Raw genomic sequence first — 14,142 nt, 5'->3', positions numbered from 1 at the left:
CACACACACACACACACACACACACACACACACACACACACAAAACACCTGCGGGGTGGCTGGAGCGGCAAACCAAAAAAAAAAAAAAAAGGGCGGCCGGAATGCCGCCCCTTGGAATCTGCCGCCTCAAGCATGAGCTTGCTTGGCTGGTGCCTGGAGCCGGCCCTGAATACATAACACTAAAATAAATACTATTCAAGCCCAGCTACTATTACACTGATCTGCTATTGGGAACAGGAGAAATATTCACCAGTACATTTTAAAAACACATAATAGATGCTCAGTATACGTTGAACTTTGGCTATACGAGGAAAACCAAAAATATTTGCCCTTGGCATGTGGGCATTTTCTATACATAACATCAAGACATCTGTAACTGTCCACACTTGGCAGCACCTACAACCAGCCCAGATTAGAAGATACACTCAAAACCAATCCTCATTTTTCTTACTATTAACGAACATGACACACTCAAAATTCAGTATGGTTTTCCATATTAGAAGCTTAAAGTAACTAATGGAACCATTCTTCCATACTCTCAGAATTTCTTTTGATGACTAATGAGCGTGGCAGGCAGCTCAAAATGACAGAGTATGAATCAAGATGAAAGCCTTTTGCCTCACTTTTTAGGTAAGATTATAACTAATATAGAATGTAGCTTCTATCACAATAAGAGATTTTCTAAGGCCTTTGCTGAAAACAGCTGTACTGGTGCAATCTTGTGTGATTGAACTGCCAGGAACATTGGCTTGTTGGCACAGATACTAAGGAATCAGTGATTTAACAGACTATACTAGAAGCTTTAAAAGACTGTTTCACATTTTATTGACCACAGCATGAAAGTACTGAATGTGAGGAAAAGGTGCCAAAGGTTTAGGGGGTATGCTTACCTTCCAGCAGGTCTCTTGCCAGACCTGGTTCTGCCCCTGTGGACCGAACAAAGTCTGACAGGACCGCGTCCATATCAAGAGTCATGTGATCATGTAGAAGTGCTGCCACACATGCAGCAGTAGCAGGATTTGTTGGTAGGCTACAAGACATCCATCTATAAATGAGAGCAAAAATACAGAGTTCTAGATGTATTTGTCACAATAGGCTATAAAATAATGGAAATCACACATTTTTTCCAAACAAAACACCCAATTAACTTTTTTTATAAATGACAATAAAAGGTCAAAGTTACAATGATTAAAAAAAGAAAATAAATTTACATAAATACCATGTTGATAGCATTTATGATCTGCCTCTGCCTGGGCTCACAATCTGTTCCAGTGACTGAGTATTTTAATAACTAGTTCTCATCTTTCACACTTCTAGTGTTCTTTTCTGATTTTCTTTGCTCTTTTAAAATATTCCTTCTGCACAACTTTTCAGTGCACAAGGAAGTTATAAAATTGAAACTCCATAAAAGTAAGGTGTTAAATGTCAAAGACTCCAAACAGGCACATGCTTAACTCTAAGCCTGAGAACTGTCCCATTGGTTCAGTTAATGTGCTTCAAGTTAAACATATGCTTATGTGCTTATCTGGACCAGGGCCATATTACATGACCTTTGTATTTACATACTTTTAATATAAATACACTTAGATTATAACTCCTTACTTGTTCCCTTATTTATCGTATCAATATCTGTACCAATACATAGGTTATTTCTATTTTCCCTGCCTTGAAGATGTACTTGATAGGGAATCCGGGTTTTCTCCCATTTCCTCAGAACTAGTGCTGTCTTCCTCATGGGGGTGCTGTGAATCATGATCACCATCACCAACAGCAGCAGTGACTTGTACCTCTTTTGTTTGAGAGGTTGTATTAACTAGCCTTCTAAACATCTGCATTAGTGCATCTCTTTTAACTACAATAATGATGACAACCACAATGAATGGAATGACACCAAATGCTACTACTAGGCCAATCTCCAGATTGTTACTGGCCATATTTCTGGAAGGTGGTGGTTATCTACTCTCCCCAATTCCTCTCTATCATTTGAGTTGACAGTCTGAAGGGACCCCCACACACTACAATGGCAGTTTATCTCATTGGTTGTACACGGCTTTCAGCATCACAATCAATGACACGTGCTATTAATAGAAATCTTGTCAGGACCACACAAAGCAACACCTTTCACTGCTGCAGCAGCAACTTTTTTTTTTCTTCCATATCAGCATAATTAAGACAAGCTAAACACATTTTCAGATAACACTGTACATTTCTTGAGAAAGCCATTGTTACGTGACTGATCTTTATAAACACTTCCCTTGTTTCCCTCAAATGTAACAACTATTTAAAATATAAACGTACATACTGCAAAATATTGCACAACACACCAACCCCACTCAAAACTAACTGGAACGGAGTTGACTACATTTGCTATGTAAGTTCATTTTCATCTTGAATTAAGTAATTTTCAGGCAAACAATGAACCATATTACTATAAATATTACAGACACCATTGTAGTGTAGTAATCCCAGCATACTCTGCAAATGGATTCTTTCTTCTATTGAATTTCCAGTGATGGAATTCCCCTCCCCCCACCCCAAAAAACTAAGAAGAAGTTAGGAGCAACTACCACAGACACAGAGTGAAAGTTGGGCCCTAATGAAGTTAATGTGAATTTTACCATTGACTTCAATGGGACCAGGATTTCACCCATGCCTTCTGCTTGTGTCACATGCAATTATAGATCACGTTAATAAAATTAAAATAATCCCAATTGTTAGTTAAAACACAATCAATAAAATGCTTTACTTAAAAGCCAACAGCCACCTATTTTACAGAAACTGTTCCACGCCAGCTAGAGTAATTACTATTAATTATTTAATATCAGGGGATTCACAATAGACTTTAACAAAAAGTTCTTTTTGCTAAAGGAAATCTTCCTGAAGTGGTAGGAAGTCAGGTTTCCTTTGCAGAATGATTCACTTGTTTTATAGCAGAGTGATGCAGTATGTGTTCAGCAGCTTACTGTAGGTTGTTTGTACCATCCAGTTGCTGAGAAAAGTAACAATCACACCAGTATGTGACAATGACTCATGGCCTAGGAACCAGCACGTAGCAGCTAATGGAACCACAATCATAGCTGATGAAATGCAAATGTATTCTTGTTTTTGTATAGATAATGGATTTTTTTATACAAGCAGTATGCAATTAAATCTTAAGCAAGTGAAATATTTTAAACTTAGTTAGAAAAATACTCTGGAAGCCACCTTTGCCTATTGTGTACTAAAAACAACCCCTGGAAACAAAACAGAAGGGTTTTTCATTTTCTGTCATGCACAAATTTTTCTTTACAGTGTCAAAGCAAAAATAATTGGGAAGGAAAGTGCACTCTATGTCCCATCTCTGGCATTTACTGACAGGCACAACATAGCCTTGTTTATGTGCAATCAGGAGCTTTTCTTTAGTATTTTACTTTAATTGTTGACCAAGTAAAGTGGCCTTAAAATAGAAGTAGCTTTAGGACAATTTGTCCCCAGAGTTTTTAAAATCTACCAGATTTTAAAATTCTACCAGAGGGGAATCTCTCTCCTATATTAATTTTTTTTTCTAAATACCCTTGGATCTAAGGAAAGGTCTAGCCTTTGGATAACAGATTAATATGCCCCCTACTGTATCTAATACCTATTATTGATTATTTCCTGAACAAGTAGAAGCTAATCTATTTTCATAGACAACTCTCCCTACAAAAATTTAGAGTTGAATCAGACCTATTTATCATATAGTCAGTATTCAAACTCCATTTTAAGGGTTTTTTGAGGATTGTTAAGGAATCAGAACAGATCAGAGAGGAGATGGTACAAGTTAAATGGTGTAGGATATAAATGAAACTACAAGTTTTACTTTTATTCAGCATCTGTCATTCATTCCATCAAGAGGCCAAAGCTAATCTTTACACATTCATCTGATCTTTTCACTTAATCTCATGGGCTCATTCATGCCTTTGCCATGAGTCGAGAGTAAGGGGAAATATCTTTTTGTGTTACACTGGGAGCAGACTTTTAGTTGGCTCCTGGTTCTGCCACTGCAGCAAAGAGGGAATAAACTGTGCCGGGTCTAGAGCCAATGCAGTGTATGTTCCCCAGCATGCTGGTGCAGCTACACCCTGTGCCTCCTCTGTTCTCCCCCTCCAGCTCACCTGCACAAGAGGGGAAGTAGCAGCTCTACAGAGTCCTCTTCCCCTCCCATACTGCCACCCATGATGTGGGTAGCCAGTACTGACGTGCGAAGGGGCATTTGGATGCTCTTATGCCTCTGTGCCAGCTAGGCCACACTTTAGCATACTCTCCCTCACGCCCTGCATTATAGTATGCGTGTGTATGTATCCATATATACAAACAAACAAACACAGACTCTTTTGAAGTTTATTTTAACAGCTGTTGCTCAACTGGACATTGTCAAAAGGTTAGGAATTCCTTGAAAGAAAGCCCTCAGTGATAATAAGGTTTTCAGAAAATAGCCCTTACAATAGGGTAGGATTATCATTTAAGTTTAATAATAAGTAAGTAAATATCTTGGATTTCTTAGCGTCTCTCTCTTCAAAGGACTCTAAAGCACTTTATAAAACTAAAATTATACACATGCTACAAAAGAATCATTTCACCAGCTATGAAAGCAATTGCTGCGTAGGGAATGGTTTGTCCCTCCTAAAGATGTGGTGCCCAAAAGACCTTGAAAAATGGGTCCATTCAAACTGTAAGTGTTGGAGATGAAGTCAAATGTGAGCTAGCAAGCTAGGCCACATAAGTTTTTATTTAATTTAATTTACGTACATTGCACTTATTATTGTCATATCAGGCTGCGTTTCAGAAAGGTAAAAGAACCATCTGGGTTACAACTTTTAGCACAACTGGACAAGGGAAGGTTATAAAAGTTCACCTAGAATCAGTAATCGAGGGAAACATGGAAAGATTTACAGGGCCTCTTACAAGAAGAATGCAAGCACTTCACAAAAGCCCATTACCTTGATAGATTACGGCTAAATTTGGTCATAGGGTTACAGTTTGGTATATATACTATACAGCAGTTGAATTTTTTTAAAACCGTTTTAAACATGAGGTACAAAGGGAGTAATGTTGCTGCTTCCAATATTTTCCTAGTAAACACACATTCATTTCTAAAATTGCTGCACACAAGGAGAGGAGGGGGGCAAACAAGAGAACATTGTAACCAAAAATCCACGACAATTAATTTTCTTTATGACTGGGAGAATGGATGAAATAAACCTGCACCAGAAGGATGCAGACATTCAGAGTCAAGTTTAAAGAGCTTGTTGAAGATGAATGATGCCAAGCATTAGTAAATTTCAGATCTTAATCATAAATGACTCATCTGGCAGTAAAACTTTTTTGTGGTTTTTAGAAATTTGTACATTCAGGGTAGTCAAATATAATCATTAATCAGTGCGGGGGACAGATCATTCAAACATTTGGAAATTTTAGCTGTATGTCAGTCTGAACGAGTCAAATCATGGATCTGTATACTAGCAATATTTCACTATTTTTAATGCTAGGTTCCCCCCTCCCATTATTTCAAATATCTTCTGAAAAGCACTTCAGGCTAAGAAATATTTTGTGGCGTAATATGGGTTCCACATACATGTTTGACTGCTCAGTTTCATAGTTTTTCTTCATTGGTATTTTCCATAATGAGACAGAAAGCCACAAATCAAGGATATATATTTTATTTAGCTGATTTAGTACTACCCAAAACATGACAAGCCATAAATAGACAGTCCATCTACCATGTGTGTGAGGGGTGGGACCCACAGCATTTCATTTATATTTGCATAAAGAGATTTTTGGTGTGGCCCATCAGAGAGATCGGACATGTTCAAACCTAAATCTGGAGTTTAAAACTAGTGAGAGGCCTTAACTAAGCCTCCTCAGAGCTAATTTAATATTTGAGGGATGTGCAAGATTGGCAACACTAGAAACTGAAGTCCTCTTTGCACAGGATAGGTGCAACACAGGCAGCAGTTCAGGCTTTTCCTCTCTGCCCTGTCACTATGTCTTGGTCCAGATGAGGGCAAGTGGCTAAATCATTCTCTATTCCGATTTAATCCTTGGCCTCAATTCAGAGGCTGACAGTCATTACTGTGAATGGATTTTTGTGACAAGGATTGGCCTGAGATCATATAGGTGACCAAATAAATATATTTACCCATATTGATAACTTTTGGTCAGCCTCAACTTGGGAAAGACCCAAAACATTGACTTGAAGTGAACGGCCCTTAAATCCAAATATCCTGAGCCATCCAACCCACAATGTAAATGAACTAGAACAAGGTTTTCTTAATAAGCTTGAAATCCTTGAAATATAGGAAAGCCAGAGCCATCTTGTAGTGCCTTTATGACATCATGAATCACCTTTGCATTGCTCTCATGGTGACACAGGTCATCAGAACCCCATACTCTCTGTGCCAATAGCTTTGTAGCTCACATGTAACCATCTCATAAGTTGCACCAGAGGTCATGCCAACAGCCTAAGCAGGCTTTTTCCCAAAAGAGATGTTGCCTTGTGTTGTAGACGCTTCATCTTCCAAGACCTATACATACAAAGAGAGAGAATACTTGGGCATTCTATTGTTAATGCCACGCTGGATGATGTGGGAAGAGAATGCAACACACTGGTAACTGGACTATGGTCACAGCTGCAACTTTTACTGAAATAGAACAAGTCAAAGTGTGGCATTATCCCATTGCCAATGCTCTCTAAAGTAGTAACTAATCAGAAAACCCAAGAGAAAACAGGGGCACCCCTGCTTTATGAGGGAACTGTGAGAATCTTGCCTCTGTATGACAGGGGCAGCGTATAACACAAGCCAGTAAACTCTGTTCTCTCAGCTTTCTTCAAATTAGGCAAGAATTAATCTTTCAATCAGACTTTCTGATAAAAGGTCTTTTTCGCCAGAAAGCCACTTTCAGTACTAAAAACACACCCAGATGGGACAGGAAAGAATGACTTAAGCAAGGAAAGAAAACAAACTATAAGGAAGGAGGCAGTGACTCACTACAAATTAGAAATTCAGAATCCAGCTGGCTGCCAGACTTTTTGTTCTAACCAGATGAACACAGCACCTCCTACACTACCGAACCATCACCATGTTTGCTACTAACGGCAATTGTAACTATTAACACTTGCTCACTCTCATAATGTTGCATACTCACTTGGAGCAGATATCATCAGTCTATGAAAGCACAGTCTTCCTCAAAGAACAACATTCTTCTTATGGACAATAAATGCATAAATAAATGTAATACTTAGCACCTGAGGTTCTCATTATATAATATCAGAATCCTCTCAGAAGAGGAAGTTGAAATCCACTTTGAAGGACTACAGAAAATGACTTTCAGAAATGCCATGCTGTTTGCATCCAACGGACAAAGGGGTTGAATCACAAGCAAAATGTTTTCACTTCTGAAGATTTAAAATTAAAAACAAAGACAGCTAATAAAAATACACTATGAACCAGATCGAAAGCCCAGTCAGTGGAAAGGTTTCCATTAACTTCAGTGGGCTTTGGATCAGTTCATCTGCTCTCATAGACTTTAACGCTAGAAGGGACCATCATGATCATCTCATCTGACCTCCTGCAAATTGCATACCACAGACCCTCACCCAGCCACTCTTGTAATAGGCCCATAACCTCTGGCTGAGTTTCTGAAGTCCTCAAATCTCAAGTAATGGAAATGGGATGAAATTTGATACTTGCACTTTGTACTTGCATGACCTTGCATTTTGCACTAGGTACTAACAACAAGAATTTTTGCTACAAACTGGGGACTTATCAGTTGGAAGCTACAGAGGAGGAAAAAGACCTGAGTGTGTTGATCAACCACAGGACAACTATGAGCCACCAATGTGATGTGGCTGTGAAGAGGGCTAATGCAATCCTGGGATGCCTCAGGTGAGGTATTTCCAGTAGAGATAGGGAAGTGTTATTACCATTATCCAAGGCACTTGTGAAGACCTCATCTGGAATACTGTGTGTAATTCTGGTCTCCCATGTTTAAGCAAAATGAATTCAAACTGGAACAGGTACAGAGAAGGGCTACTAGGATGATCAGAGGAATGGAGAACCTACCTTATGAGTGGAGACTTAAGGAGCTTAGCTTGTTTAGCCTAACAAAATGGAGACTAAAGGGCAATATGATTGCAAGATGAACACTCAGAAGGGGGAGAAGTTATTTAGATTAAGGGCAAATGCTAGCACAAGAACAAGTGGCTATAAACTGGCCATCAATATGTTTAATCTTTAAATTAGATGACGGTTTCTAGCCATCTGAAGATTGAGTTATGGAACAGCCTTCCAAGGGGAGCAATGGGGACAAAAAACCTAACTAGTTTTAAGACTGAGCTTGATAAATTTATGGAGGGGATGGTATGATGAGATTGCCTACAATGGCATGCGGTCCTTCTGCGATTGCTATTAGCAAATATATCCAATGGTCGGAGATGGCACACAAAGGTTATTTTTTTTTTTAATGTGAATACTCTAAGTGTCTGATTAACATTGCTGAATCCTCTTGACTGGTGAGGCAATGTGAAGAATAAGGGCACACTGTTATCCTTTTTAGAGGAGCACCATCTCTCTGTGGTTGAATTTGTATATTTTTTTTTTAATTTGCAGACATGTATGGTACAAAGACCCCCCAGCTTTGCATAGCTCCAGACACTGAAAATAATTTTTACTGAGACATATCACATTTTAAAGTATTTTAAAAAAATGTCACATAGTCCACCCTTTAGATAGAATTCAGTAAATAAAACAAATCTACGAAATAAAGCCACATTTGATGCAGCAAACAACAACTGGTTTCTTTTAACTAAGGCTTTCATAATTTCTTCCTCAGTTTTCTCCATGTGACGTGCATCCCATAGCATTCAGACAGTTACATAAAGACTTTTCATTCTCTTTTTACAGCATTTCTAAAGATGTTCCACTTTTGATTAGAAACATTTTGCCAAATGCACATTTGCAAAATAGCCGAACCATTATTAAGGGAGAAAGCAAAATTAAACCATCAGATCCATCAGATCAGATTTGCTTTGAATTTGAGTTGACAAACCATCAACAGTAAGGGAACTGGAGTTAATGCTGTCGCTCAGCTTTTAGTTCACTAGGTCACAAAATTGCTCAGAAAATCGTCTGCCCAGGTAAGAAGGTGGTGAATTATTAAGGAAAGAGCAGCAGCCTGAGTGACAGAAAGAAAATGTGTAATCAAAAATAATTGATAGGAATTACTTTGAATCTCTAAAGTATTTACAGTGACCAAGACACGGACTCTCCTGTTAGTAATTAATATAGGTCATCTAAGAGAAATGTGACTATTTCCAAACATGGATTGTCTTCTCCTGAGCCTTGGTTTATTAGGATTACCTTAATTTCCACTTTATTTTATCCACCATGACCTCCCGCAATTCAGTAAAGTGCCTCTATTCAGGATACCACTTAAACACATGCTTAATTTTCAGCATTCTAAATCAATGGGACTTAAGCATATTAAAGTTAAGCATTTACCTAAGTACTGTCCTGAACAGGAGAGGACTTAAGCAGATGCCTAAGTGCTTTTGTAATCCACTATGAGTTTGTGTTAGGACTACATTTTAATGAATTCCCACGACACCAAGTCCACAAGATATGTAAATTGGAGCTGGTTGAAAAATGGACAAAATTTCACATAAAGAAAAATGAAATTTCAGATTTATTTCTGTTTCACAAGGTTCAAAACAGAACAGAGTAAGGAAGACTGTATAGATACAACTGTCCCGGGCACTTTTGACACTCTCAAATCTTTTTTTGCAGATGCAGAGAACACTTTTCAGGGTTACTCCTTTTTTTTGGCAATGGAATAATACAGTACTGGTTGCATTTTGTTAACACAAAATTTCCAGATGATAAAATCTTGTATTAAACTTTATCCTTTTCCCTGTATCCCTGGAAAATTAAAATAGGAATAAGTGCCTGAAAATATGAGTTGGCTGGAGAAGAATGAACAGCAGTGTCTTTGGCAGTGATTAAAGAAACGTGAGCCTAAGTATACCGTTATGTAATATTAAAGATTAAAAGGCCTGATTGTCCACTTCCTTCCACCTCACAGTCATTTACACCTGTGCAGAGTGAGTGTAAAATGCTACCAAGTCATAACGACATTTTACATCCATTTTGCACAAGTGGAAATGACTACACAAGGAGAGGGGCAATGGAGAATCTGGTCCAGAATATACAGGAGTCTTTGGAGGGTGGGGGGAAGGAGGGCACCATGGGAACCTCCTTCTGTTTTCTGTGTGCTGACTTTACAAATGATAAAAGTCCTGCATACTGCAGGACAGCCCATATTATGAAGTTTATCTCCAACTATAGATGACAGATAATACAATGTATCAATAATAAATATACACACACGTGTATATAAAAATCACATTGTACCAGGTTGACACAGTTTTTAATAGGAAACAGTTTAGAAAACACCCTGCACAACTGCATCATTAAAATAGTTTTCTATTAGCTTTATTCTACAGTGCCTCTAAGCATTAGTTTTAAGAATTCATAAGCCTTTCTTAAGAAAGATTTTGGTGGTTATATTGTGTCTGATAAAACACAGAAAAATACTAGCACATTATACAGCTACAAAAATGTCATTGCTTTCAATTCATTGGCATCTGTTCAGAATGGCAAATGTGTGTAAGCAAAAATGTGAACAGCTGACATAAGGGTAATGATATTCTCTACATCTCTATCACTACAAGGAGTATATGGGATTTAATGGCAAATTGACACTACTTGCTAGAATGGATTCCTTGCTATGTCCATTAACTATATTGCTATTATTTTGGGGGTAGGGAAATGAGCAACTGACACCTTTTGAAAGGAATCAAAAAGGTAACACTTTATATTCCAAAATCAAGTAGAAACAATAGTTTAAAATATAGTTCACTGAAGGAAAAAGGCACAATTCTGCATGTGCATGAGCAGTATATGTGGGAATTAACATAAATGCCTCATCAGTTTTTTAAAGTTACAGACGCTCATTGATATGATCAGTTAGCGTATGGCAAGCTGGGATGTAAATCTACAGCACTTTAGCCTTCCACGCATGAACTGACCATATAGACAAGCACATGCTGTTATAATTTCTAAAAACTAAAGATACATATTGACTCATACATATCTGAAACATTTCTATACAGAGAAAAAGAGATCTAGGCCCTGATTCAGCAAAGCACTTAAGTTGTACTTAACTTAAAACATATGTTAAGTATTGCTGAAATCAAATGACTAAATGTTTTGCTGAATTGGGGCCAGAGGGCATGTGGTAGGGTGGTACCTGTTCCTTTTAGAGAGCAGAATCATATACTGTAAACTTTTATGCAAAAGGTTTGAAATGTCAGAGAATTTCTGGATGTCTAATTGCTTGTAGATTTTCAGATGATATTGGTTTTTCATTTGGATCTGGTAAAGAGATTACATCCCTCTCTGCTGTAGAACTTGCCACAGTTATCTATGACTTTGTGATTCTATTATTGCAGTTCAATCTACACTTCTCCAGTGGGAAGCTCTAGATGTTACATAACTCAGTTGCTTGACAGTTTTGCAGTGTTAGCCACAGAGATCCTGTAAAACCAAAGACTATGCTGCCTTATTCTATTTGCTTCAAGGTGCAAGTCAAGCTGTGACATTATCTCTACAGTTCTTCTCTCGTGGTTTCCCTATGACTGCACATCATCTGGGTCTCTAGACTTTCCCCCATCTTTTTGGATACTTGAGTGATCACTCTTTTCCCCAAATGCTGTGATGGTAGATGAGGTTATTTAGGGCAGTTATAGCCCCTCTAGACATGACCATTTGGGCAGCTGGAGAAAGGGCATTCTTATCTAACTACAGAGTTTGCTTGCCTCAACTGGTCTGAGAAAGCTCTTGCCCTTCAAGGCACAGTCTAAGCCAATCTCTTTTCTCAGACTCTGGTCTGAGTGTTGGTGATGAGGTAGGAAGTCTGAGTGTGGGTGTGCAGTAGTAAGTCTGTTGGTGACAGGATTTCCCATGCTGTACCTGCACCTACAGACTGATTGTATTCTAATACTTATAATGTGCCAAATAATCAAATTTATAGGGTAGCTCTTTAAGAGCTTTAGACTGCATAGGGACATTCTGACACATGACCATCTGGTTTTATTTTTAACCCCTAGGAAACTGTCCCATCCTGAAATGTTACACAGCATTGGCACTGACCATATTCCTCAGCAAAAAAGGAATCTCTGGGACATAATTTGTAATAAGGAGGAAGGAGGGTTTCTGTGCACCAGGTGGAGGAGCTGAGTTGGGATAAAAGATCCTTACAGGCCCTGTGTCCTTGCCATGCCAGCAAGCCTCTTCTTATACCTCAAAATGTATTTGAGTCTTGCCAAGCTCCCTATGTTGCCTGAAGCTGGGAAACAGCTGAGGACAAGGGGTTCAGAACAAAGCAGTGAGAGAACTGGGGGTGGAAGAGGTGCAGGTGGAAAGTGGGTGGGATTGGGATTCTCTTCAGCCTCTTGTAAGCAGACGGGGTAAGGGGGAAAGAAGGAGTGGGAGGGGGAAAGGAAGAGAGAACAGGTGGTGCTGATGTCCATGGGGAGAAACGGGCTGAAAATTCTCAGCTCCAATCCGTCACTTTAGAAATCTGAGGAGTAGTACAGCAGCTTCCATCCAGATTACAGAATTAAGATAATCATCCAATCTCAGCATGATTCTAACAGCAGGAATCTTTCCATTCTTCTGCTGAACTTGTTGGTAGAATTTGACACTGCTGATGAGAGGTCTTATTTCATCATCTTACCCCTCCATACATGTTACAACATGTTGTCAAAGCTCTACAGGGTTTCAGTGTGGCACATATTGCTTCTTATCCTCCTCTTTTCAATTGCTACTAACTGCTCCCATTGGGTTAGGATATACCATTTGGGATCATCCATTGGCCAATGAGACCCAGATTTACTGCAGACTACACTGTTCTCAATATTCTGTAATCACCAGTTGTGATACCTTTAAACCCCTTGAAGCTAAATATAAACACATTTTACTAATATTTTATTGTTTTCCCGACTAACATTTCTTCTCCCCAAACAAATCCATGCAACTCCTTACATCTACACAAGGCAATCCTAACAGATAGGCAAGCACAATTAAATAAGTGTCTTCTAGTATTCCCAGCTTTTAAGAAATGAAAACAATCAGGGGAAATACAACTCTGCTCCGGAGACTGTTGTGGTGAGTTTAAAAAAAAAAAAAAAGAGTTACTTGAATAGTCTCTCTGGGCTGAAATCTCCACTACAGTTTATATCAAAAAGACTTGCAATCATGAAACTGGGATTATAAACAAATGCTGTTTAATATATAGGCACATTTAAAGCTACTGCACTGTTATTTTGCGTCTCTCTTAACCCACAGATTTGAACTTTGGTAAGCTGAGAGATATGCCTGAAAACCATCTCTCAACTGTCACATTATGGCTGCTGAATGTTCAGAGTAAAAGCCTACTCACTCTGGGTTGGAACCCTAAGGGAAGGGAAAACTTATCTATGTATGGTGCCTCTCTGATCATTACCTTTCACTCCGTCCTTTCCCCTCACACTTTCACTATTGCCAGAAAAGGATATCATACTTTTCTCACTCCCCTGGAATTAGGGTGACCAGATGTCCCGATTTTATAGGGACAGTCCTGATTTTTGGGTCTCTCTCTTATATAGGCTCCTATTACCCCCCACTCCCTGTCCCGATTTTTCACATTTGCTGTCTGGTCATCCTATCTGGAATTCACAATGCCACATTCAAGTAGCAGCCAGCAACCAGTCTCAGAAAACAAGTCGTGCTTGCTGATAACATTTAATCAGACATTTGCTGTTAAGGATTTCAAACCTGTGGAATGGGATTTTTCAGATGTGACTGGCTAAATCTACAAAATGATATTTGACTAATCATCAAATTACTATAGCAACTATGCTCAATAACCAAGAATCCTTATTTATGTTTTAGAATATAAATGATAGCCCTTTGACAAACTGTCACAGGGTTTGCTGCTCACTGTTGGGGCCAGGGCCGGCTCCAGCATTACTGCCGCCCCAAGCAAAAAAAAAAGTCACAATCGCGATCGGCGGCAGCAATTGGA

General features: G+C 38.7%; 1 long non-coding RNA gene across 1 annotated transcript in view; it reads right to left on the bottom strand.

Annotated features, from left to right (window-relative positions):
• Positions 1–900: 900 nt before the first annotated feature.
• The window catches only part of LOC115271169, a 64,548-nt gene continuing 51,306 nt past the window's right edge, over positions 901–14,142 (bottom strand). Inside the window, exon 3 of the long non-coding RNA XR_003899771.1 lies at positions 901–1,045. This is a non-coding gene — a long non-coding RNA (uncharacterized LOC115271169). The remainder of the gene's footprint in view (positions 1,046–14,142) is intronic.

This window comes from Terrapene carolina, unplaced genomic scaffold (assembly GCF_002925995.2).
Source record: "Terrapene carolina triunguis isolate 2854851 unplaced genomic scaffold, T_m_triunguis-2.0 Scaffold67, whole genome shotgun sequence".
Lineage (NCBI taxonomy): Eukaryota > Metazoa > Chordata > Testudines > Emydidae > Terrapene > Terrapene triunguis.
This window is presented reverse-complemented; position numbering and strand designations above follow the sequence as displayed.